The 24,928-nt window shown below is 38.6% G+C and overlaps 1 non-coding gene across 1 annotated transcript; it reads left to right on the top strand.

The window, feature by feature from the left end:
- The first annotated feature begins 5,472 nt into the window (after positions 1-5,472).
- LOC131406688 (U6 spliceosomal RNA) lies at positions 5,473-5,579 on the top strand. The gene has a single exon (XR_009220314.1). It is a non-coding gene; the product is annotated as a U6 spliceosomal RNA (small nuclear RNA).
- The last annotated feature ends 19,349 nt before the right edge of the window (positions 5,580-24,928 follow it).

The following is a 24,928-nucleotide window of genomic DNA, read 5'->3' as shown; positions in this document are numbered from 1 at the left end:
AACTTAAAAAAAAAAAAATCAACAAACTCACTCAAACTTACAGAAAAATAAAAAATAAAACAACTTCTCAGATTTATTTTCAACACCTGTGGCCTATAAACTCCAGGACTCGAGCTAAAATGGAAGATACCACCTGGCAGCTATCAAAGTGAGGGTCTTAATCAATTATGTGAAACAGAAGCTTGATGACGTATAGGACTTTCTTCAAAACCACTTTGATCACCATCAGTGGGTCGGATTTTGGGGTTAGTTCTCTTTTGGTTTTGCTCATACACCACATATATTTCTCTTAAAGTCTAAGAAAATTAGAAACTATGGAAATTAGAGGATCGTATATTCTATGTCCCACTGTAATAAAGGTTACTTACTAAAATAAGAATTTAAAATATTATAAAATATCCTATTTTTATGTAATTTGATTTTATATGGTTTATTACAATTTTAGAATCTAACACCTAGCCCACAGAAGCTTTTTAGAGCCAAATGTTTTTTAGATGTAAATTATAACCACATGGTGTTGAACACTGAAAAAATTACTACTGCAGAGCACAGGATTTTTAGGGCAATGAAACTACTCTGTGTGATACTATAATGGTGGATATACATCATCATGAATTTGTCCAAATCCATAGAAGGCACAGGGTCTGTGAACTCTAATGTAAACTTTGGCTTTGGGTGATTACGATGTGTCCATTGTAACACATGTACCACTCTGATGGGGGATGTTGATAGTGGGGGAGGCTGTGTGCGTGTGGGGGCAGGGTATTGTAGGGGAGCAGAATTTGCCACCCCAAAATATGCCTCTTTGGCGTAAGAATTATTTTAAGCTGGTTATTTTTAAGAAATTTCAGACACAGGAGAAGCTCTGAAAACTGAGTTAAAGTTACCCTTTTGTAAGAGATATTTGCATTTATGAGAGAAATCTCCATTTGTAAGGGTGAGTCCCTCTCTGTACCAGGAAGAGGAGGATGACCATATCTCTAGAAACTTCCATCAATGGAGAAGGCAAGGACTTAAATCTGCATAACAACCATATCTTTGTTTATTTTGCTTTTCCTGGTCACCACCCATAACTAACTCCCCACCCCCAACACCTTTTGTCTTTAGCTAAAGAGGGTATTTAAGGTGATGGTTTCCACCACTTCAGAGAGTTGCTCAGTTTTCCTGAGTCTTTCCCATGCAACATGTTATTAAACTTTTGTTTGTTTTTCTCCTGTTGATCTGTTTTATGTCAATTTAATTATTAGACCAGCCAAAGAACCTAGAAGAGGAGAAGGGAAATTTTTCCTCCCCAACAGGGTGGATGGGAAATCTCTGTACCTTCTGCTCACCATTGCTGTGAACCTAAAACTGCTCTAAAAAATAAAGTCTATTAAAAAAATTACTGGCATAATTTGAAGTTGTGGTGATTTTAAGTACTTTCTATTAGAAAATTATAATGTGAATGGGCAAAATATAAATGAATATGCTAGTTTCCAAATAGGGCAATTATTAGTTTCTTCTTTCCCCCATGTGTGTATGCTCTACGTCACACCAAAAGGTTGAGTCTACTCCTATTTTCTTTGAATCTAGGCTGGCCTTGACTTGTTTGAGGAATCACATGAGATGGAAGTGATACTGTGCCAGTTCTGTGCCTAGCCCTTAAGAACACTGGCTGCTTCAATTTCTGCAATCTTGGAAGTCGACCACCACGCGAGAAGTCTGATACCACCACACTGTAAGGAATCCTAAGCTAGCCATGTGAAGAGTCCAGGTGGGGAGAGAAAGATGACTGGTCAACTGCAAATGTATCATCCTTTCCAGTTGAGGCCCCAGACTTGGGAATGAAGAAGGCATCTTGAATGATCCAGCCCCAGGAGGTACCATGTAGAACAGACCAGCTGCACAGCTGAGCCTATCTCAGATTGCAGAATCATGAGAAATAATAAATTGTACTTTTTTAAAAAATGAACTAAGCTTTGGGTTTGTTTCTCACATGTAAACCTTACATTTTGGGTTTATTTCTCTAGTAATAGATAACTGGAATAGAAATTAATACCTGGAAGTGGGACACTGCCATGACAAAAACCTTAAACATATGGCATTAGTTTTGGGACCAGACTCAGGCCTGAAAGGCACAAAGAGACTGAGATTGGAAGGGAAGAAATTCCTGGAGTGCAGGGCACCTGTGCTGTGTACTGTTGAAACAATTAGTGAGACCGTCACCTTCCATGACATGGAAAATAAAAACTGGACCTAATGAAGTTGTGGATCTGGATACGTACATTTCCAGGCAGAATTTGGCAATTAATTTGTCTTCGTTTAGCTGCCTATGATAACATATTGCAAAAGACAGATGAAATAAAGAAGAAAGACTTTGGTATTCAAGGAGACTAAACAGGAATTTTCTGGGTTACATTACCAGCTCTTCCAGACAGCAAAAGATTTTCAAAGTAAAAGTGACTTTGGGGCAAAGACCAAATCCAAGGTCTAATAAATCTAATAAAATTTGGACTCAGGGTCCATGTTCCAAAATGAGAGTTAAGATCTCAGAAAAAATTTAAGCAGTGCCTAGACTTAGAGCCTCTTATCTAGACGAAAGTATTTTTAACCATCTTCAGGTCATGAATCTTAAGAGCATAGTCCCACAGCACCTGGTCTCACAAGATGAAGTGTAAGGGGTCCTTCCTCAAAAAGATTTGTGAGTGTGGATTTGGTCTAATGAAATAAAACCTGACAAGGTTCATGGAAAACCCACAACGTTTTCCAGAGAATTTTATTGGCAAAATTACCACAAATGTGGACTAAAAACAGAGACAGATAAAAAGGAGAAGAGGTCTTTGGGCATGAAAACTTCTGTGGGCAGGAAGCAGACTGAGAAAGCTACTCAGTTGAAAATACTAGCCATTTCTTAATGGAAAAAGAAAGAATAATTCAGAGGGTAGGGCTGAGAGCCTGCAGGAAGAACTCAAGAGGCGTGTAAAACGATTCCCAGAGAGCACATATATATCCTAGCCAAGGAACATACCCATACCTTGCCTCTGGGGCAGGGAAGACTCGGGAAATACTCCCTGCTGGATTTCAGAATTGCTATGGACTAATGACTGAAATAAGTTCTCTGTTTTCCCCTTCTTGAATGGGAGTTACCCTCTCCACCACATGGCATCTTATTTTCCTTTACATGACAATAGGAACTTTGCAGCTGTGATTAAGTTAAAGATCTTGAGATGGGAGATTATCCTGGATTATCCACGTGGGCCCAATATTATCACGCGTCCTCCTACGAGTGAGGCAAGGGGGTCTGAGTCAGAGGGAAGGAAATGTGACAACAGAAGCAGGGGTTTTGGTGAGAGAGAGGGGGAGAGAGAGAGAGAGAGGAGAGAGAGAAAGATTTGAACATGTCCCACTTCACACTGCTGGCTTGAAGACGAAGGAAAAGGCCAATAACAAATAGATGCAAGTTGCTTCTCAAAGCCAGACAAGGCAAGGGAGCAGATTCTCTTCTACAGTCTCCAGAAGAAATACAGGTCTGCCAATACCTTGATTGTAGCCCAGTGAAACTGATTTTGTACTTCTGATCTCCAGAAAGGTAAGATAATATATCTGTGTTGTTTTAAACCACTAAGTTTATGGCAATTTGTTACAGCAGATGTTGGAAACTAAATGCTGTCTTACTGCTGTGCATTGGGTACAGGGAGGAAAGACAACTTGTCTTATTTTCCAGGTCTCTGATCCTGAGGGATTGCACTCCTGTGTCTCTGGATCTGACATAGATATTGAGATTCTGGATTTCATGTTTGAGCCTGATGCCGCAATGACCTGATGCTTTCGAGGTCTTAGAATGTACTCTACATGTACATACAAAGAATGCATTTTGCACGTAGGAGGGTCATGAATTGTGTGGCCAGAGGGTGAATTGGAGTAGATATCCTCTGAAGACAGTTGCCATCAGTTCCTTCCCTCCCTGCATGTACATGCTGCTCCTCACATCAAGAGGTTAAGTCTATTACTCTTTTCCTTGAATCTGGTCTGGCTTTGTAGCTTTCTTTGACCAACAGAATTCAGTGAAAACAAAACTATGAGTTTCAGATCTAGCCTTTAAGAGGGTTGACAGCTTCTGTTTCCTTTCTCTTGGAAGTCAGCCATCATGTAAAACATCTTGTGTGAAGACCGTCATTGTGTGAAGACGTTCAGCACAGCTAGAGGCAGTATGATAAAAGAAAGAGGTTCCATCAATTCCCAGCCCTTCCACTCACCCTAAATGATAAAACCATCTTGGATGAAGACTACATGGACCAAAACTAACTAACTAACTAACTAACTAACTAACTAACTAACCAACCAACCAAGTAACTAAACAAAAAACCCAGATACACCCAGCCTTATTTTCAGAATCATGAGAAATAGAATACACATTGCTATTGTTTTATTCTATTAAGTTTTGGGTTGGTTTGCTGTGCAGCAATACGTAACCGAAAGAGTTAATATGTTAGTGGTAAAAAAATTTTTAGTTTCAGGATTTCGTTGTCCGTACTTTTAACATTAGTAAATCTAAAACTATCATTTTGCATTGTCCAAACAGGAAAAGTTTTAATAAAATGTGATTTGATTGAAGTAAAACCTCCTGTTTTAGCAAAAAGTCCCACAGTATACCTGCCTCAATAGAGATTGATTAGACTGTATTTGCCATGTTTTTATTATTTACTTAGATTTTTTTCTGTCTTCAATTATTTTTTTCATTTTCTTTGCCTGAGATTGTATATTATGATTTTACCTCTTAATGCCATAAAGTATCATTATATAATAAATAGCACATTAAGAAACAAATTTAACTCTCGAAGATAGAATCAGCCATGCAGGGAAATTTTGCCCTTTCTAGACTCAATAATCTTGACTGTTCATATTCACATAGGGTTCACTTGGTTCAAATCTTTAGAGAGAAAAATAGATCAATGAATGGATGGTTGGGTAGATAGATGGAGAGATGGATAGATGGGTGGATGGATAGATAGATAGATAGATAGATAGATAGTCAACTATATAGATAAGCAGACAGATAAGGCCTTGTTAACTTGGGACTTTGTTGAACAAAGGCAAGAGAACATATTGATAATGATCAAGCCTAAAGTCTGAAATAAGCACTTTTTACCAATACCCGTACATTGTGAATTGAAAATACTAAAAAGTGAATTCTGCTATCAGTCTTCAAGTCCTTTTTTATTTACCCTCAACTAGTATGGCCAAGGAAATAGTTCTTGTTCAGTCTGTACCTATATAAGTTATTTATTGCTATGACAAATTCCTCAAAATTTAGCAGCTTAATACTTTTATTATCTCATGCAGTTTCTGGGGTTCTGGTACCCTAGAGCAACTTAGCTGAGTGATTGTGGCTCAGGGGCTCAGTAATCAAGCTGTTACCCAGATCTGCAGTCCTCTCAAGTCTTGACCAGGGTTGAGGGATCAGCTTTCCAGCTCACTCAAGCGTTACCTGCAGTGCTCAGTTTGGCAGCACATATACTAAAATTGGAACGATACAGAGAAGATTAGCATGTCTCCTGCTCAAGGATGACATGCAAATTCGTGAAGCGTTCCATGTTTTTACACCTTATGATTTCACTCATAAATAGAAGAGAAAAACAACAACAAACAATCAGGTGGAGACAGAGATTGGATTGGTGGTTGCCTGAGGGGACAAGCGGAAGGAGGAGGGCGAAAGGGATGATTAGGCACCTGTGTGTGGTGATGGATTGTAATTAGTCTTTGGGTAGTGAACATGATGTAATCTATGCAGAAATTGAAATATAATGATGTACAGCTGAAATTTATATAATGTTATAAATGAATGTTACCTCAATAAAGAAAAACAACTTGCTGGGAGAATGGAAACAAAAACAAAAAAAGTGTTATGGGCAGGCCTCAATTCCCTCAGACTACTGTGTAGTATTGCCATCCTTAACATAAAGGAGACTACGTTTGAATACATAATAGAAAAAATATAATCATAGGATAAAGGGAAATCCCTCCTAACGAAGAGTTGTCAAACTAAATAGAGAAAGAAGATACAGCCTCAGTGTTTGAAACGTCTACGCAGACTGGCTGACACATGACATTTTATTTTGTATAACAGCATGTTTCCTGTCTTCGGGGATTTTACAGCGCACCATGGATGTGGTTTGTGAAGGGTTTGAGAGGAAAGAAGAAAGTCTACCATTTTCAAAAGTGATAAATTGTGCAGATTCTCATGGGTGTCTAATCTGTATTAACTAATTACATTAAAAGAAACAACTCTTTAGCTGGTGGGTGCAGGTACACTTCAAATCTGTGATGCATTTCTGAGCTTATGTATATCTGTATGTGCACAGCTCTGCTTGAGAATCTTGTGATACGAACCTTAGGGGAAAAGGAGTGTCTTTTCGGCTTCTGGATGCTTTCTCTTGATCTTATTGCCTTTAAGAGAAATTTCAGTGACGGTACAGATGATTGGAGGCCGCAGTGTTGAGTGCTTCAGCGACGACAGCTTGAAAACTTCGGAAAGCATGTCGGGGTAATAACGACCAGGGAGGCATCCGCGGCAGCTCTGCGTACTGTCCACAGGCAACCGAGTCTGCACATTTTGAATTGTCTGCACTGAGAATATACTGTGTGACAATTTTTTCAGAAAGAGTCAATTCTTATGTTATTCATGATGAAACAGTATACACAAAAGGTGAAGGAATTTCTTTTTAGTAAAACTATCATTTAAAATTACTGCAAGTGGCATTCTTTAGTTTTCATTTTTTGGCATGGTATTGATCTGAATAAGGAAAATGACCGTTGTTTTATGGGCAACATACTCATAATTAGAGCTGCATGGAAAATTTTCACATCATCTGTGAAATTATTTTTGCTCAAACTTTTCGTTTTTTGCCCAGGGCCTTTTTGTTAATTTAGTCATACATAAAAATAATTTTTGTGTAAGAACAACTTTCCATATTCTCTATTCTAAAATTATAATCTATTTTCCCCCAGGAAGGAATATAGTAAGCTTGTATGTGAACTGGAAAGAAAATCAGTGGATATAAAAAGTTATCACATTTGATTATTCAAGATTTCTGCATGGAGAAGTAAACATAGGTCATTCAGGGAGCCTTTCAGCTCTCCGTCAGGGAAAGCTCAATTAAACATGACAAACAATGAGGACAATTAATTCAAGAGTCATAACAAGAAGCCCTAGTGTCTGCTGTTCCAGAGTTGTTGAACTCAACACCTCCGAGGCTCCTGGCTTGACTGTCATGGTGACAAGCTCATTCATGCTGCTCCACGCATCCTCTCTCTCCACATCAGTGGCCAAGGCAGGAGAGAAGAAAGGGCATGGCTTCCCTTCAGTTACTTCTCTATCAGTGCAAAGGTTCTCTTCAAGGTGAGGAGCCAAGGCTGTCCCTCTGGAAGGATCAGCCCATGGTCCACACCAGTTAAGTGAAAGAGCCTGTAGATTAGTTACCTTCTTAAGTATATGTACAAAGTCAACTTGTCTACTTGGCAGTTATGTCTTCTTTATAAAATAGGACACAAGAGAAAACATTTGACTTTTTTGTTTGTTCAGATTTCCAATAAATAAATAATTTTAACATATTTTAACCCTGAACATTTTGAATAATCTCATTAACATAGTTCTGCACTTGGCTTCTCTGGATTAGATCTGAATATTATTAGCAATTGACAGTGACTATACTGGGCCAAAGTTCAGTGTCTGGAATCAGAAAGACCTAAGTTACAGGTAAGTATACGACATTTGGAAAAAATCTCTTTCCCTCACTTGTAAAATGTGGATAATGGTAATACCTACCTCATAAAGGATGTGTGGGGGGTGTGTGTGTGTGTGTGTCTGTGTGTGTGTGTGTGTAGAGGGAGCATTAAATGAGATCATGCATATAAAACTTCAAGTATATTGTCTCACAGAATAAATCTTCAATAAATATAAATGACAAAAGGTTGCTAATGATGATGAAGAAGATGATGATGATTCAATGTTATATCTCCTGCTCCGAACCAGCAGCTAAATATGTGCCAATGAACTGTATATCCATAATCATACGTTAATGTGAGACAGTCAAATATTTAGCATTCAGTTTGATTTATATCCTTCTTTTTCACTGTCATTTATTGAATATTTACTGTTCTCTAGCTACTGTACAAAGCTCTCTACTTACCTTATTTCTTTGAATCTCCAATTATTATTTGTCTTACAGAAGAAGAGATAGGTTCCTAAAGGTTAAATATCTGTCCAGGTTACAGCCAGGTGTGGCGGCAGGGACTCGGGCACAGGTCCACTTTGCTCCTGCGTCTGCTTTCAACTGCTGCAGGATTCTGCTTCTCTTGTATGATGCTTTATGAAAAGTTTTCACAAAACCTGTCTGTATAATTAAGTTCTAAAATGTGAATGCTGCCTTTGGGTGTAGATACTCCAGAGTTTTGTTTTCATTTTTCCTCTTTTCTCTGCTATTCTTCATTCTTCGCACTTTCTACCAAGATTCCTTACTCAATATACTCGTAAAGGGGTCTCAGGAGAACTGCTGCACACTCTTAACTAGCTTCCTTGTACAAACATGGGCATTTGAACTAATTTCTTCATTTTTTCCATTAAATTCATTGTGTTTACTGAATTTCTTCTCTGCTAATAAAATATTTTAGATTTCATGTATCATATGCATGCATATTGACTAACAGAATAGATAGGTATGAAATTTTACACATAAATAAGTTAGCCTTTGCCCCTCATACCATATTCTTGAATTTTGAGTGGATGGTGTAAATATTCATAGTTCATGTTATAGGCTCCATTGCATCCTCCTAAAACTTATATGTTGAAGCCCTAACCCTCAGTACCTCACAATGTGACTATATTTGGACATAGGGCCTTTAAAAAGGTAATTAAGTTAAAATGAGGCTGTTAGGGTGGGCCCTAATGCAAGATGACTGGGGTAGTGATAAGAAGAGGAAATTTGGATACACAAAGGAAAACCTGAGAAAAGACTGTGAGGACACAGTGAAAAGGTGGCCATCTACAAGCCAAGGAGAGAGGCCTCAGGAGAAACTAAACCTGTGAGAAAATACATTTCTGTTGCTTAAGCATCCCAGTCTGTGGTATTTTGTTATGGCATACCTAGCAAACTAATAGAGTTTATTTATTTATTCAACAAATATTTACTACAAATGTCCACTCTACTCCAGATATGTTCTTGGAGTATGGAATCTGGAAATGGAATGTTGAATAAAGCAGAGCATCCTGACCACCATGGAATGTGTGGGAATGTTAGTGCCATGGAGGAAAAGAGCAGAGTGTAAGGAAAGCCTGAGAGTTTGTTTTTCTGATTGATGTTGTTGGAGAGGATGATCAAAGTCCTGATCATGGTACTGTATAATGAAAATAATTTCCAGGTGAATTTTTGAGAAAGATAAATATTTTCCTTCATAAAAAACTATGAAATGATGTTTATAACAACTTAGATCTTGTTTTTAATTATCTGTACATTGTAGCAAGTTCTCTTGTACCAGGATAGTTGGATGTTAAGCATGGCTTATGGAAACAGGTAATGCCTTGCGCTCCCCTGTCCTTCTGATGCCTAGTTTATGTATAACTTCTGATTGACATGGAAGTTGAAATGTCTCAGAGGAAAGTGGCACATGGAGATTTATAAACTGAATAGATAGGGATATGAGAATGGAGACAGAGGGCGAGACTGTGAGTTTTCAGAGAGAATTCTACCTTAGAACTTGCAAAGTGTGGCACGATGAGGCAGCTTTAACAACGGAGCCTGAGGCTTCTGGTACTGTCTGGCAGCCTTGACCTAAACTTTCTGGAAGCAGTTATATGCTGTGGGGATAAAGGACCGTGTGAAATTCTGAAAGAGCCACGTCCCTGAAGTCTGTAATAATTTGAGGCTCTGCTGTGCAGAAGCAGAATAAACATAAAGGAGACATTTTATTGTCCTCTTCAGATAATGGAGATGACACCGTTGCCTGGGGCAATTCAGTAGCAGCATGAGCATTAGCCTGAACAGTGCTCTGAATACCTAAGTGGGAAACAGAAGGAGACAGAGGGGTGGGCTATGCAGAGTGTGGAGGGCAACTCCAAGTGGAGCTGGCCTTGGTGCTGATGATGCTATGGCTTGTTGGGTGTATGATCCAGTGCTCTGCAGTTTCTGGAAGAGAGCCTCCGGGAAGGTGGCTGAAGTTCTGCAGTTATGATGGCACAAAATGTGGGACTGATGGCTAACCTGGTTTATTTTGTATCCACAGAAAGATGAGGACTTGGAATCAAAGTTGATGGCCCTGAAACCTATCTCCCAAACCTAGAATGAGCTGATCAAATTGACTACTGAGAATCTTTACAACTTGTGGGGCTTGAAGCCAAAACTTTAATTCTCACGTTGGGCATTTTTTGCCATAATTTAGAGTTTCTCAAAAATTGCTTTAGCACATGACTTTGTGATTAACATCACAGCTAACCTTTGTCATACTTAAGACTTCATGATTCAAAAGAAAAAATTTGGTTTTTAGACTTTAATTAAATTTCCAAATTTCCAAATTTCAACTCCTTTTAGGGAATAATAAAAAAAAAAAAAAAAGAAAGAAAACAAAAAAAACACTCTAAGAGTAAAGACTATTCTATTCTTAGTTCCTTCTCTGAATTTCTGAAAATTTTCTCAAACATTTTCCCAAGTTGTACAAACAAAAACCAAAACAAGCAAGGAACAATGGTGACAATTCTTTTGTAGATTAAGTTCACTACTAGGAAATGTACATAATCCAGTAGTGTTATACAAATATAAAACACACAACATTATTATTTGATCCACCATAATTTATAAGAATGCTTATCTGACTCTTTTTTGGGGGGGTTATACATTTGGCTTTGAGGTGGGTTGCTTCTGAATGCAATTTCTTGCTCTCTTTCTATATAACGAGTGCTTTTCATTTCATAATCTTTTATATAGTCTAAATTTAAAAGCTGAAAAGAGTCATTTTTACAATACCATTTGCTTTTTTTTTAAAATGAAAACTCAAGTCACCGTAGGTTTATGAACCTCTCGTGAATGCCAAGTATTAATTCCAGCTACAATATGTTATCAGTCTATTCCAGAAAGCAGGTTGACTCGGTCAGATACCTTTCACCTCTCCTGCCAATTCACATAAACTTAAAAGTCACCTTTTTAATTTTTTAGTCTATCCTATTTATCTAAATCAAGTCAAGTCAAATAAATTTAAAACCATTTTTCTCATTTGCTCTGTGTCTTATGAAACCCTGAATCTCTGCCAGCAGCTATTTCTATACCCACTCAGAACATCCCTAATTACAAGTAGAATGAACTTTGTGATGTTAAAATATTTAAAAGGATATTTTAAGTTTCCTCTTTTAGGAGTATTGCACTGATGGTGGATAGTAGGTAGACAAACGGATGGGATCACACTTAAATGTGCAAAATAAAAAATTATATACACTTATCAGCTGATAGATGTTAGTGGTTAGGACAGAGATAAACATCCACATTTCTAATAACTTAAAAGAACACGTGATTAAATCTTATTATTTTGGGAAAACTTTAATAAAGACAATATATGTAGTGCTTTTATTAAGATTATATAGTAAATTTGGTTCTCTCAAGGTGTAAATTGTTGTAGTTATTGATTAGTTATATAAATTTTAGAATATTCTCAGAGCTTAACTGGGGAAGTAAGATAATGCTTCCTGTCTATGTCTGTTAGTAAATATCCCTTTAAGAATCATTAAGATTCTTAAAATGATATGGACAGATACCTGTTGTCTATTAAGAGCTTGGAGCAGTGGATTTTTAAACTTTTATTTCCTTGGTAAAATTTCAGCCCAATCTATTAAAATTCTGATTCATGGGACCTGAGATGGGCCACAAAATAAGTGTGTGTGTGTGTGTGTGTGTGTGTGTGTGTAGTGAGGAGTGGGTAGTGGTGATGGTCGGAAGGGAAGAGAAAAATACATCTATATTAAGCAATACATAAATAATAGTGTTAAATGCTCCTTTTGGTTAAAAATAAAAGCCCCCTTGTATCCCACCAGTAACCCATCTAAACACTCCAGCATCTAAACCCAGCAGTTGTGAAAGCAGCAGAAGTGTGTCAGTTGTTTTTTCAGAGAACGTTGTTGTCATGGATATGTTTGACTGCACTCTGCTGGCTGAGCAGCTGGGAACTGAAGTAGCCCCAGAATAAGAGGAAGGAAGCACCCACGCTGGCTGGTGGCTCGGCCTCTCCCCCGGGAAGAGGATGGAGCTGAGAGTTCACACGGGGGATCTCTGGCCATTCGTTGCCCTCTGCCGCTTTAGATTCCACTACTGACAGATGTAAATATTGAGTCAGTCATAACATTTTCTTGTGGTATAGCAGTTCATTCATGATACAGGCTTTAGGAACACTACGAGATTTTTTCCTGTCAAATAAACCATATTGTCAACTGATTTGCCTAATATCTTTAAATGTAATAATCAGTGACGTAACGACAACTGAGGATTATAGGAGACATATAAAGACAATTATCCAATGAAAAACACATTCTTTCTTAATACGTTTTGGCAAATTATGTTTTTCTTGAAAATAGAAATTTGTTCTTCATTAAGTGGAAATGAAAGTTCATATTTGACCATAAAAAAGCCAGAAAGTAAGTGCAACAAGAAAATAGATCAGAAATCCCAATCCAGGTTATTGTTCTCATAGATATTTGGACAGGCAATAAAATGTGGACCGTAAGTAAAGAACGGTGAGGTGGCTGGCTTACTGCTTCAATAGATCATGCTCTTGTCTCCAGGAAAAACTGCCTTATGATATTTTGTTCCTGGCAAAAAACAGTTAGAAATTTAGGTCCTGTCTTTTCTGTATATGCACTGTGTTAGACCTACAGGATCAGCTTCAGGGTGTATTCCTTAGGGAGTGCTCAGCCATCCTGCAAAGATTTCTACCAATAAACTTGATCTTGACAAGTGAAATCAATGATGTATAAACAATAGGAGTAAATGAAAGTAACTCACCTTTCAGAATTAGATATTCTAATAAGGTCATATGACATCAAAAGTGCGCAGTCACAATATTTTCATTCCTTGATGTCTTCTTTTTAGCTTAAGGAAAGCAGATTCCACTTTTATGGATCATATGAGCACAAATAAATGAGTAAATATTCCTTGTTACCAGAAGATTTCTAACAATTAAAAGCTATTAAAATATTATCTTCTTAAAGATGTTTTCAATTTTATCTTATTTTGGTTTGGTAGTGTCAAATTTTACTCTTTTTTTTGCTAGTTACTTGCTATGTCACTTTTTCTTAGTATATACTTAAAAGTTTCTCTCTTTGATTACTCGTTTTTGAATCACATTTAAGGACTTGCGGATTTTTATGAGACAATGAGATGTATAAATACATAGTTCAATGCAGCTTAATCAAGCACCAGCTCATACAAGATGCTCATGCAAAGAATTTAAGATCTGCAATGCAAAGAGAACTTCTTTGAATAAGGACGACTTTGAGAGGCACATTTATTTTTCATTCATCTGATTAATCTGAGAGATACTAAGCGAAGAGAGATGAAGAGACTAAACCAAAGTTCACGTACAAGCGTTGCATTTTCAAACTTGAGCTCTACTGCTGACTTGCTATGAAATTCTGATTGTTTACCACACTTAAGTGGTATACGCATGGTCTTCCAAAGAGAAATTACAAATGACTGAGAGTTTTATAACTTTCTCTTCATGCTTATCTAGATATTAAAAAATTGATAATCTTTCAGGGAGTCTATCGCTATTTTTTATTATGGTGAATGATTTCATGCACATAATATTAAGTAAACTATACAACCAAAATGTTGTCTATATCAGACAATAAAACATTAGATCACTTTCATCTGGGACCATTGAATCAGTTTCCAAAATTTATGTAAATACCTCTAAGTTAGATGCAAGAAAGAAAGCAAAGTGGCCGAGGTTCAGATAGACTTTCACTACACAGGCGATCAACAAGTAAATGCAAAAAGAAGTGATTACGAAATGAGATACATGTTAGTACGGGGATTCTGCAGGTTGCTGTGATGGAGAATAATATAAAGGAGATGTTATCACTTGGTTGTGTGTTTGAGGAGGTGATACTTAAGCTGAGATAAAGGATAAGACTTTTCTGATCATTGTGGAACCATGTGGGCAAAGATTCTGAGCCAGGGAAGGACGTGGAGTGTTGGGGGATCTGAACAGAGTCCTGAACTACTGAAGAGCAGTGAACAGTAGAGGATGCTAAAAAAGTGAGCAGCAGGCGAATAATGCAGAGGACTAAGGGCCGTGGGGAGGTGCTTCTCCTCGATGCTCTACACATCTTGATTTCCCAGAAGACGCCGTGTTCCCCGCTGTCAAGCTTCTTTATCTGTGCTGTTCTTTCCTAGCCTCTCCCTACCGCTGATGACCCCTAATTTCTTCTTCCTCGAAGCTTTCCTTCTTTTTCGTTTAAAACTAATTTTATGCTCCTACTTTATATTCTAGTAATCCCCCTCTTTTGTCTCAGTTGTGGCATTTATCATACTGTATTGTCAATTGCCTTCTCGTCTGATCCGTAGGCTGTGGTTTCTTTGGGCAGGGGCTATTTAATTTTAACCTTTCTCTCTCCAGCACCTAGCACAATGGACAGCACATTGCAAATGCCTGGCAGATATTTGTAGAACAAACTGTGTTCATCTCCTAGTGTCAGCTCTTCCTCAATGCATTTCATTCAATGTGAAGCTTGCTCAGCTCTTGAAATGTCAATCATCCCCAAAGGCAAGCAGCAGCGTTAGACATGGTGATTGCTCTCCTAAGTGCCTTCACTTCCAGCTGGGATCCTGGACCTGGCACTGAAGCCAAGCTACAAGCGACCTAATTATTCCTTTGGTTATTTCCAAAAAATTTGAGAATAATCATGAACTAGGATGGCCAAAAACTGGGACATGCGGGGTTTGATGAAAGCTGAAATGTTTAGGGTGCCAGATGCAAGTGTTTTAGACAGCATCAATAGTTTCCAAAACAAAGTAGTTTGCATTTTAATTGTTTTCTGGAACTTTTATCAACAAAATATGTTCATTGACTAATCAGATCTTTGTACCAGATTAGAAATTAACAGTGTGTTGACCACAGAAATAAGATACAGAATCTCTCTTTCTGGCCCTGCTATAGAAGAATTTCTGACAGAATTCAGCCAGATGCTGTGTTTCTCTTTCCAGAGGGCAATTTTTGGGCTAACAGTGAGTGGCCCTTAGATCTCATGCTTCTAATCCATGTCAGGGCGTGGGCGCTAAGAAGGCAGCTCTCCCAGAGGAATCAGTAGTTAATGGAACTTTGACAGGCTTTTAATGCTCTTTTCTAAAGGCTCAGCTCTCACCTCATAGTCAGTTTGTTGGTGACTTTGATGGCCGGTGTCACAGATAAGTATAAATAACGCCCTGTTTGTATCTTATTTACTCAGCGGAAAAAGCCAGAAACAAGACATTCTTTAAATAAGACAACATTCATGGAGTGGCTGATGAGTTTCAAGTTTAGTACAATGTATTTAAGATAATGAATAACTGTTACTAAGAAACTATACTCAAATCCTTTGAACTCTCCTGCATGTGGCTAAGACACAAGATCATGTAAAAATTTCTTTTGGGGGCTGATGTGTCATTCTGAAGCACTGAAGTGGCTATTGAAACTCACAATATTTGTTTACTTGGATGGAACACAGAGGTCTGTGTACAAATATACGACTGAATAAAATCTATTACATACCTACTTTTATAGGTGGTTCTATCAATGCTTCTGTGGTTCTGTGGTTCTGTCAATGAGTAGTGCCTAGTCTTGAGAACAATAGCACCAAAATACAGCTTCAGCATCCAAATGGATAAAAAGTCACTGAGCAATATGAGAACTAGCACGGTTAAAGACCGTGTATGTTGATTTAAAAAAAAAAATAGCTGGCATTTGAAGAAAGCCAGGTCCTCTAATTACTTGTATAAAAGAGGAAAGCGAGTAGTTGCATGCATGAATGGGAACTTTTAGTCTTTTAAACATGAGGTATCTAATGCTTTGCCTTGGGCCTGTTTGTGTAGATGCTCACTTTGTCATCCCATAATTGGCTAATACCAGATGAACACGGTAAAAAAAGAGCCTAGAAAATTAAATGCAAGTATCCAGGGCAATCCAGCTTTAAAGTCCTTCATTTTTAACTTCTGCATTCCTTACGTTAGTTATTCTCTGTCACGGATTAAACATTCCAGTAGAGTCCTAAAATTTCATTCTGCTTCAGTGAAAATGCAAGTCACTCTGTGAAACTCCTCTCTGATTATAACAATATAGGTAGGTAAGTCTTAATTGTATGTATAAGTTCGCCGTACACATTAACTGATCATTTAAATGTTGTATATTGATCTTCAAGATTAGAGTTTAAATGTATCCATATAAAGGTCTGGAATCACTTCAGCCAGAAGATGAATGCATATTTTAGATGAACACCCCCACTTCCTTCCTTTACTACAGCACATGCCTACTCTATAAAAACTTTTTTCCCCCTTTGTTTTTTTAAATGTCTTTTCTAGGAGAAGGTTAAGGCTTGTCGGGGCTTGAAGCACATACATTCTTAGGGGTCCCATAGACAAAAAAGAATACAGCATTACAAAATAAAAAGCATGACTGAATATTTATTTAGAAATAAAAAGAAATTATAACAAACTATGAATTTTTAGAAGTTGAAAAATACCAGCAATATCACGTAATCTAGAAAAATACCAGTATTGTTATTTAACTTCCATGTAACACTCCGATATAATTAGCCTCCTGTCGTGTCTCTTTAGTCGCCTGTAATCTGGAACCATTCTGTGGTCTATCTTTGTCTTTCAAACCTTAACATTTTTGAAGAGCCTAGGCCAATTGTTTTGTAAACCGTCAACCTTGTTTGTCTGATCATCTCTTGTAAATGATTAAAACACTTTTTGATTGGTGGAATTCCTGAGGTCTCCTAGTTTATAAATGTCTTTGTTTTATTCCACCCCTTTAGTATTGCTACAATATTTGTAGCCCTGAAGGAGAGAACACAGCAAAGTATCTAGCACAGAACTTGACACATAGATGTTACTCAAGAAATAGCGTTCTCTCATTTCTATCTTCCTTCCTTATATTGCTACATTTCTTTCAGTTATAAATTTCTTTTAGCTTGGCTGCATCCTGCGTCACTCCAGGGAAATTACTGTTGCTGAAGCAAGCTTTTGATGCCCTCTCAAAGTCTAAATTCAGAAATATTGTTCTCTGGGCCGGCCCCGTGGCATAGCGGTTAAGTGCGCAGACTCTGCTGCTGGCGGCCTGGGTTCAGATCCCGGGTGCGCACTGATGCACTGCTTGCCAGGCCATGCTGTGGCAGCATCCCATATAAAGTGGAGGAAGATGGGCATGGATGTTAGCTCAGGGCTGATCTTCCTCACACACACAGACAAAAATATTGTTCTCATTCTTGAACTCTTTGCAACTGAAAGACTTCAGTGTGTTCTCAGGCATTTGATCCCATGAAAATACATACTGTTGGTATCCTAGGACGTCTTACCTGGCTTTGGTATTTCTTCCAGCCCTTTTCTGTGAGTGTCTCACGGGCTTCTCTCCTTGGCTGCATTCTCTTTCCCCCATCTTCTTGCAACATGCTCTGTTTTGGACTGAACACTGCCCCCCCACCCCCCACAAGTTTGGGTGTTGAAACCCTAACCCCTAATGTGATGGTATTACGAGGTAGGGCCTTTGGAAGGTAATTACATTTAGATGAGATCATGTAGGTGGAGCCCTCATGATGGGATTAGTGCCCTTACAAGAAAGAGAAGAGGCACTAGAGCTTTCTTTCTTCTCTCTGTGAGGATACAGTGAGAAGGCAGCCTTCTGAAAGCTGGGAAAAGGGCTCTCACCAAGATCTGAATCTGTCGGAATCTTGATCTTGGACTTCCCAACCTCCAGAACTGTGAGTAATGAATGTCATTCGAGTCACCCAGTCTATGGTATTTGCTGTAATGGCCTGAGCTAAGACATGCTGTATAATATTTTCAATTATTATTAATTTTCCTTTTGTTAATCCTGTGTTGTATCTCCCATCGTTTAATTCAAAACATAGAACTAGAGATTTTAGTCCTCTCTGTACTTGTTTTTTCTCTATTTACTCTGGTCTTTTAAGTAGTAAGTACAATCTGTGCATCCTTCTGGCCGACAGTGCAGGAATTTCATTTTATTTTTCTTGTATATTCTCTACATTGATGTCTTCTCATTAATTATCTGGTATCAACATTTCTTTCCCTTTCTCCATGACCTAAATTCCCATCCAAATATTTATACTTATAGCTACGATACTGCTAGATTCCCAATGTGGAGACATTCTTCCTCAGCCCATTTCATGCATTTCAGCCCCCATATGAGTGTGTTGACATCTGCTTTGAATGCATACTGCAAACTTTTGGTTGAGAATACAACTTGGGAAAGGATAAATAGACCCTCCAGGGGCAATAATTACTTGGCTAAGATATACCAAAGATTTGTAGGATGAAGCTGGCTACCGATCTGCTACCCCACTGCTTATATCTTTACCTTTTTCTGAACTCACCTACTTAAGTATCAAAGGCCTAGTTGTTTATATACTATCTTGTTCCAAAAAGATATAAAGGAAATTTACAATTTACAATAATACAGAAAATATACAACAACATAAATTAGAAATAGGTAAGATGGGAAAAAATATGAAAAAACAAAGGCAGGAGCGTAAAATGAAACCAAAAATGAAGCTAATACAAAAAGTCATAAAGCAAACCACCTCATAACCAAAGTGAAATATTCTTGGTGATTACAGTTATTTCTGTTTATGGTGGCTTAAATGGTCTTTAGATTTCTCTTTGGAGGAATATCCTCTTGATATATCAGTTTATTTGTACTGTAAGCGTGACACGTATGGCATTGCAGGCCGGCTGCTCTCGCTTTCCAAGTGATTCACACAAGTATTTCCTTGTTGACCCTGTGGGTGAAGGAGGATGAACTCGTTGAGAGGAAATTCCTGAGATGCGTGTCCCATTTCCCTGGCAGAGTAGGTGCTTAATTAACAGGTGTAATGAAATGATATACTATAATACTCGGGATGCACTTTTCTTTCCCTGTGCAGTCATAGACACACGTTTGTAGGGGAATAAAATTGTTATGGCAGGAATGCAAAGATCCAGTCAATATTTTGTTTCAGAATTCCAAAATAGGGTCCGAAATTATTCTGAAAGGCAAAGCTCTTGATTTTTTAAAAAAAATATTTGATTAGAGGGAAAGAAAAAATGCCCTTGCAGATAAAAAGTCAAGTTCTCTGATAGATTGGAAATAAGCGTAGACTAAGACCAGGACCACACTGACCCAGGGGGAGCAGGTGAGCATGAGATAGCCTGGGAGGGAGCAAGAATTGCATCGTCAGTAGGGCTGGCAACAAAGGGGCTGAATCTGAGCGACTGTGTGGGTAGACAGAGTCAGCCCTGGGAGGTTTCTCTGCACTGTTTTTCTCAGTGTCGGGAGCTGAGACATCTGTAGACCACCCACTGTCATGGAGGCTGGCATTGCATTGTGCCTGTTCTGAGGAGCCTTGAGAGCTGCTCTGGTTGAGTCTAGGGACAGCCATCATTAACAGCCACCTGCATGTTGCATACGGATTGTTCATTAGAAGTGGTGTCTACTTGAATTTTAAGAATGGCTGAGCACCATTCAAATCACCCTATGTGGATATCTCATTTTGAGTGGCTCAAGAAATATATAAAACTACAAAACAGAAAATGATGTGTTTGGTTTAGAGAGAGGAATAAAGGAAAGCCACCAGGTTCTTTGGGATGGATTGTGCTGAAGGATCCACTCTATGTGTAGCCCTGCTTCAAAGAGAGAGAAAGAGAAAGAGAGAATCTGGCTCATACTAGTACGCTATTCCAGTTGCTATGATGCTAATACAAAGTAGTTTCTACGGTATCTGCCCGTGGTTTACTTTAAAAATATTAGATAATATTGGGGATTTGTTGCTTAAATAAACACCAGAGGAGGTCTCTGCCCCTGTGAGGCTTCCAGCCTTGTGGGGAAGGCACACGCTGAACCAATAATCACTCTGATAAATGTATAATTCACACTTGCATGAGTGCTCGAGAGGAAAGTTACATTGTCCTCTGAAAGTGTATGTTGAAGTATTAGCTTAGAATGGGAGGCTCAGGGAATATTTTCCCTTACGCCAAGCCCTGAAAGAGGTGTAGAGGTAGTTGGGAATAGGGGCACGGAGGGGACAAGGGTGGTGTTGGGGAAGGGAAGAGTGTTCCAAGCAGACGAGGGAGCCTGAGCAAAGGCCTTGCAGTAGAGAAAAGTCTTGACTCTAAGGCTCTGAAGGAAAGCCAGTGTCCAGAGCAAGCAGGTAAGAGGAAGTGGTGGTAAGTCCTGAAAACTTGTCGGGGGCCAGGCAATCATGACCTTGCATGCCAGGTTACGGATTTTGCTCTTTATCCAAAAAGTGGTGTGAAGCTCTTGATGGGTTTTAAACACGGGTATGACACGATTATATCTGCATTTTGAAAATGTCATTCTGTATCTTACAATTTGTGGAAAACAAATTGGTGAGAGAGGCCAAAATGGATGGAGGGAGGTGAATTGGGAAGCCAGAGAAAGACTCCTGGTGAGAGATGATGATAGCTCAGACTAAAGAGACAGTCATGAACACAGACTGAAAAGTACCGAGGGAGTCTGTAATGAGTGAAAATGATAGAGGGGCCAAAAGTGACTTGTAGGTTCATAACATAAACAACTGGAGATATGGTGACATCAGTAACTAGAGGAAGGACATTCAAAGATGGCTATATTCAAGGTGTGGGAGAGATCTTAATTATTCAACACATCATCTTAAGACACTTCTTAGATATCCAAAACATAGATATTTGGCTATATGGGCCTGAAGCCCAGAGGAGAGGGCTGGAATGGAGTCACAGCACAGATGGGAAATGAAGCAGGGTCAGGGAAGCATTTCCCTACAGAAAGAGTGAAGGATACAGAGGAGGAGGCCAGAGCCTCAGGAATTCTAATACTAACTGTAAATCCTGTCTGCTTTGAGGAAATAGAACGGGTAGACGTGAAATGCTTTATTGTTTACAAGTGCTTAACAAATTCTTTCCTACGCACTCTAAACTAATATTTCTGTTATATTATATCCAAATATTCTTTGCTGTCTATTGTATACTAGTCTTCCCTGATATTCATTTACTTATGTGAAGTGAAAGGGAATGTATCTATATCTATATATCTTTAATTTTTCTCCATGGAATGGTGCTTAAGACTTTTTTAAATCTTTCAAATATGAACTTTTAATTTCCCTTTAGCATCTAGCATTTTACTCCTCTCTTATGCCAACATCCTGCAGCGATGCTTTCTGTTTCCATGGATGCAACAAGGCTGCCATCACTGGTCCCAGCCCTCCTGTGGCTTGTCCGTCACTGAGGCCCGGGTGCTGCCAGCCATTTGGGGCTCATGTCTTTCAAAGCATATTCTGCCAGGACGGCACTTCTTGCCACAGAAGCTGCCTGTATCCGGGGTTGTTGCTTACTTTGCTTTCTCAATATCAGAATAGAAAAGTTAAACTTGTGCCTTTTTGCCCTAAACCTCAAGCAAGAACACAAGGAGTTAGGCCAAATGATGATCTGACTGGCCACCACTGGTGCTTTATTCGGAATTATCCCCCCACCGCCTGCCACAGGCCAGGTACTCACCTTGCAAGATGCTGTACAAAGTGAATTCATGTTCCCAGAATGACTTCTTTCCAGGAAACCTTCTCAGACCCTATTTAAATGGGCCCCAGGACAGCTTTCTCCACAAGTTTTCTAAAAGTGATAGAATCCTAGGATTATTCAGGGGACAATTCAGCTAAGTCAGCTTAACTCACTTACTTGAGATAAATTTTCTTTCTCTTTACTTTTCTATAACTATTCAGTGTTTAGGACTTCAGTTGATTGTGATTTCTCCCTTAAACTGCACATGATTAAAAATGCTCACTTACGTATTCCTCACAACTAAAGGCAACCATTCTTTCCTTTATGGATTTTCCTATAGATGCTATATTATGGAATTTATACTTTTTATTTTGTCCAATTCTATTCTCTCTCTACCCTAACCCCAGCATCATGAGGTGAGTGTATGTCCTTGTATCTTTATTAATTTTAAAATAGGAAACTTAACAAATGCAGAATGTAAGCACTGCCAAGGGTGGCTCTCAAGACCAGAAAAGGCACGGAAACACTGGATGTCACTGGGTATTGCCCCGTGCTCTACAGTTTGCACACCCGGTGTGTGAATAATAATACCTGCAAACCCAGAAGGCTGCTATAGTTTAGAACAGGGGTTATTTACTGTGCTCTGAAGAGTGTTGAGATTCTTATAGATGCCTTGGGGGCTGCAATCGAACAAAAGTCGAAGCGTCTGGGGAGCCAGGTCCCTCCCAGCGTCACCCAGGCAGCTCAGCTCCTCCTGTTCTGCATGGCGTTCCCGGAAGCTCCCTCCCCCACCGCCCTCTCTCTCCGGCCTCCCTTTCACAATGGCCCCTTCCCTCTCTCCTGACGTCTCTCCCTCCCTGCCTCTCCTTCTTCTTTAATTCCTTCTCTCCGCCTCTCTCCTCCCTCTTGTTCTTGCTCTGCTTTTCTTCTCTGATTTCTTCTTTCTCTTCTTTTTCTGACTTTGGAAAAAGAAGTAAAATAATAAAACATTAAATACCAATCACCGATATTCTCACCATTTAGAACAAGTAATCTTCTTTTTTTTTAACAAGGTTTTTTTGTTTTATACAGTGTGAGGTTTTTTGTGTGTTTTTTTTGTGAGGAAGATCAGCCCTGAGCTAACATCCATGCCAACCCTCCTCTTTTTGCTGAGGAAGACCGGCTCTGAGCTAACATCTATTGCCAATCCTCCTCCTTTTTGTTTTCCCCAAAGCCCCAGTAGATAGTTGTATGTCATAGCTGCACATCCTTCTAGTTGCTGTATGTGGGACGCGGCCTCAGCGGTGGGTCGGTGCGCGCCCGGGATCCGAACTAGGGTTGCCAGTAGCCGAGAGCGCGCACTTAACCGCTAAGCCACGGGGCCGGCCCCGCAATCAATCTTCTTTAAAGTTCTTTCATATTTGTTTTCAGAAGAAGTAAATCATTGTGGATAAAGCTACAGACCCCTTTGCTATCATACCCTCTGCTCACCTCAAGACACTCTCACCCATAGAGAGTAAACCATTATCTGTGAGTTAGCATAAACTTTGTGTGCTCTTTTTGTTGCTGCAAAAGAAAAGTACATGCAGTACGTTAAAAAATATTTAGTAGATCAAAAATCATCCAAAGAAAAGTGAATCTTCCTTCCATCCCTGACTTACAGTCTTTTTTCATTAATAACTTCTGTATCTTTTCAGAAGTATTCTGTGCATTTATAAACATATGTAAGAGTATGCTCATATTTTCAGTTGAACAGAGTTATACAAATCCTTAGGGCTCGCACTTTTACACTTATTATGCCTCAGAGATCTCTCTATGTCACATATATAGATCTATAACACTGTTTCAAGTAACTTAGTTTCTATTGCACTGATGTTACGTAATTTATTTACTACTTTCACTCTTTTGCTGTTATCAATAACTTGTCTTTTTTATTGTTCTCTGTGGAATAAAGGTCAAACAGTGGAATTTCTGGTTAATATGTTTGTGCATATTTAGCGTTGATAGGTATTGTGCCTATGCCTTCTAAAAGGTCACACTAATTTACACATCTCACATACACACACAGAAATACACGCACATGTGAATGTGTGTTTTCCTCTCCAACACTGTAAATTACCAAACTGTTAAAATAAGATTTCATTTGAAAAAAGACTATTTATTCTAAAACACAGAAAACAACTGGCACAATAAAAAAGGTCAATAAAGTAGAAATAGCAGATCTGGGGCCCAGGTAGGCATTTCCATGTGTTCACAGTATGATCCTGGGTAAATTACTTAATCCACCACCATTTCATTTTTTCCTATATAAAGGGTGGTTTTTTTTTTGTTTTTGCTTTTTTGTATTATTAACATACATAAAAATACATGGCCCTTAAATATGCTCTTCACTGAGTTTTGACAAGTGCACAGACCATGTAACTACCACATCAATCAAGATATAGAATATTTTCCTCACCCCAGAAACTTTCCACATGACCCTTTTCTGTAAATACCACCCACCTGCGACCTCTGGCTTGATTTCTATTGCCATAGATTAGCTTGCTTTTTTAAAAAAATCATAGAAGTGAAATCATACAATATTTACTAGTTTACACATGGCTCCTTAAACTCAACTTAAGGTGTTTGAGATTCATATATGTTGTGTGATCAGTGGTTTGTTCTTTATCTTTATTGAGCAGTGTTTCATTGCATAAATACACCACAATTTGCTAATTCATTCTCCTGTTGGGAGGGACATTTGGTTTGTTTCCAGTTGGGTATATTGTGAATAAAACTGCCACAAACATTTTTGCACAAGTTTTTTTATTTGGGGGGCATATGCACTCATTTCTCTTGGATATGTATCTAGGAGCGGAATCGCTGGGTCCTAGGGTAGGTGTAGGTCCAAATCGCTAAGGAACCGTCAAACACTTGGTGAAAGTAGTTGTACGTTGTACACTCCCACCAGCAAGACATGAGAATTCAAGGTGACCTACTCTCCCAGAAACATTTGGTATTTTCAATATTTTGAAAATTTAGCCAACCTAGTAGATGTGAAATGGTACATATGGTTTTTAATTTACATTTTCTTGATTATTAATGATGCTGAACACATCATGTGCTTGTTAGTCATTCATACATCTTGTATTGTGAAGTTTCTGTTAAAATCTTTTGCCCACTTTTAAATGGGGTTGCTTGTCTTTTAATTT

Source organism: Diceros bicornis, chromosome 5 (genome assembly GCF_020826845.1).
Source record: "Diceros bicornis minor isolate mBicDic1 chromosome 5, mDicBic1.mat.cur, whole genome shotgun sequence".
In the NCBI taxonomy this organism is placed as follows: Eukaryota; Metazoa; Chordata; class Mammalia; order Perissodactyla; family Rhinocerotidae; genus Diceros; species Diceros bicornis.
The sequence above is the reverse complement of the archived record's forward strand: the minus strand, read 5'-3'. Positions and strand labels throughout refer to the sequence as shown.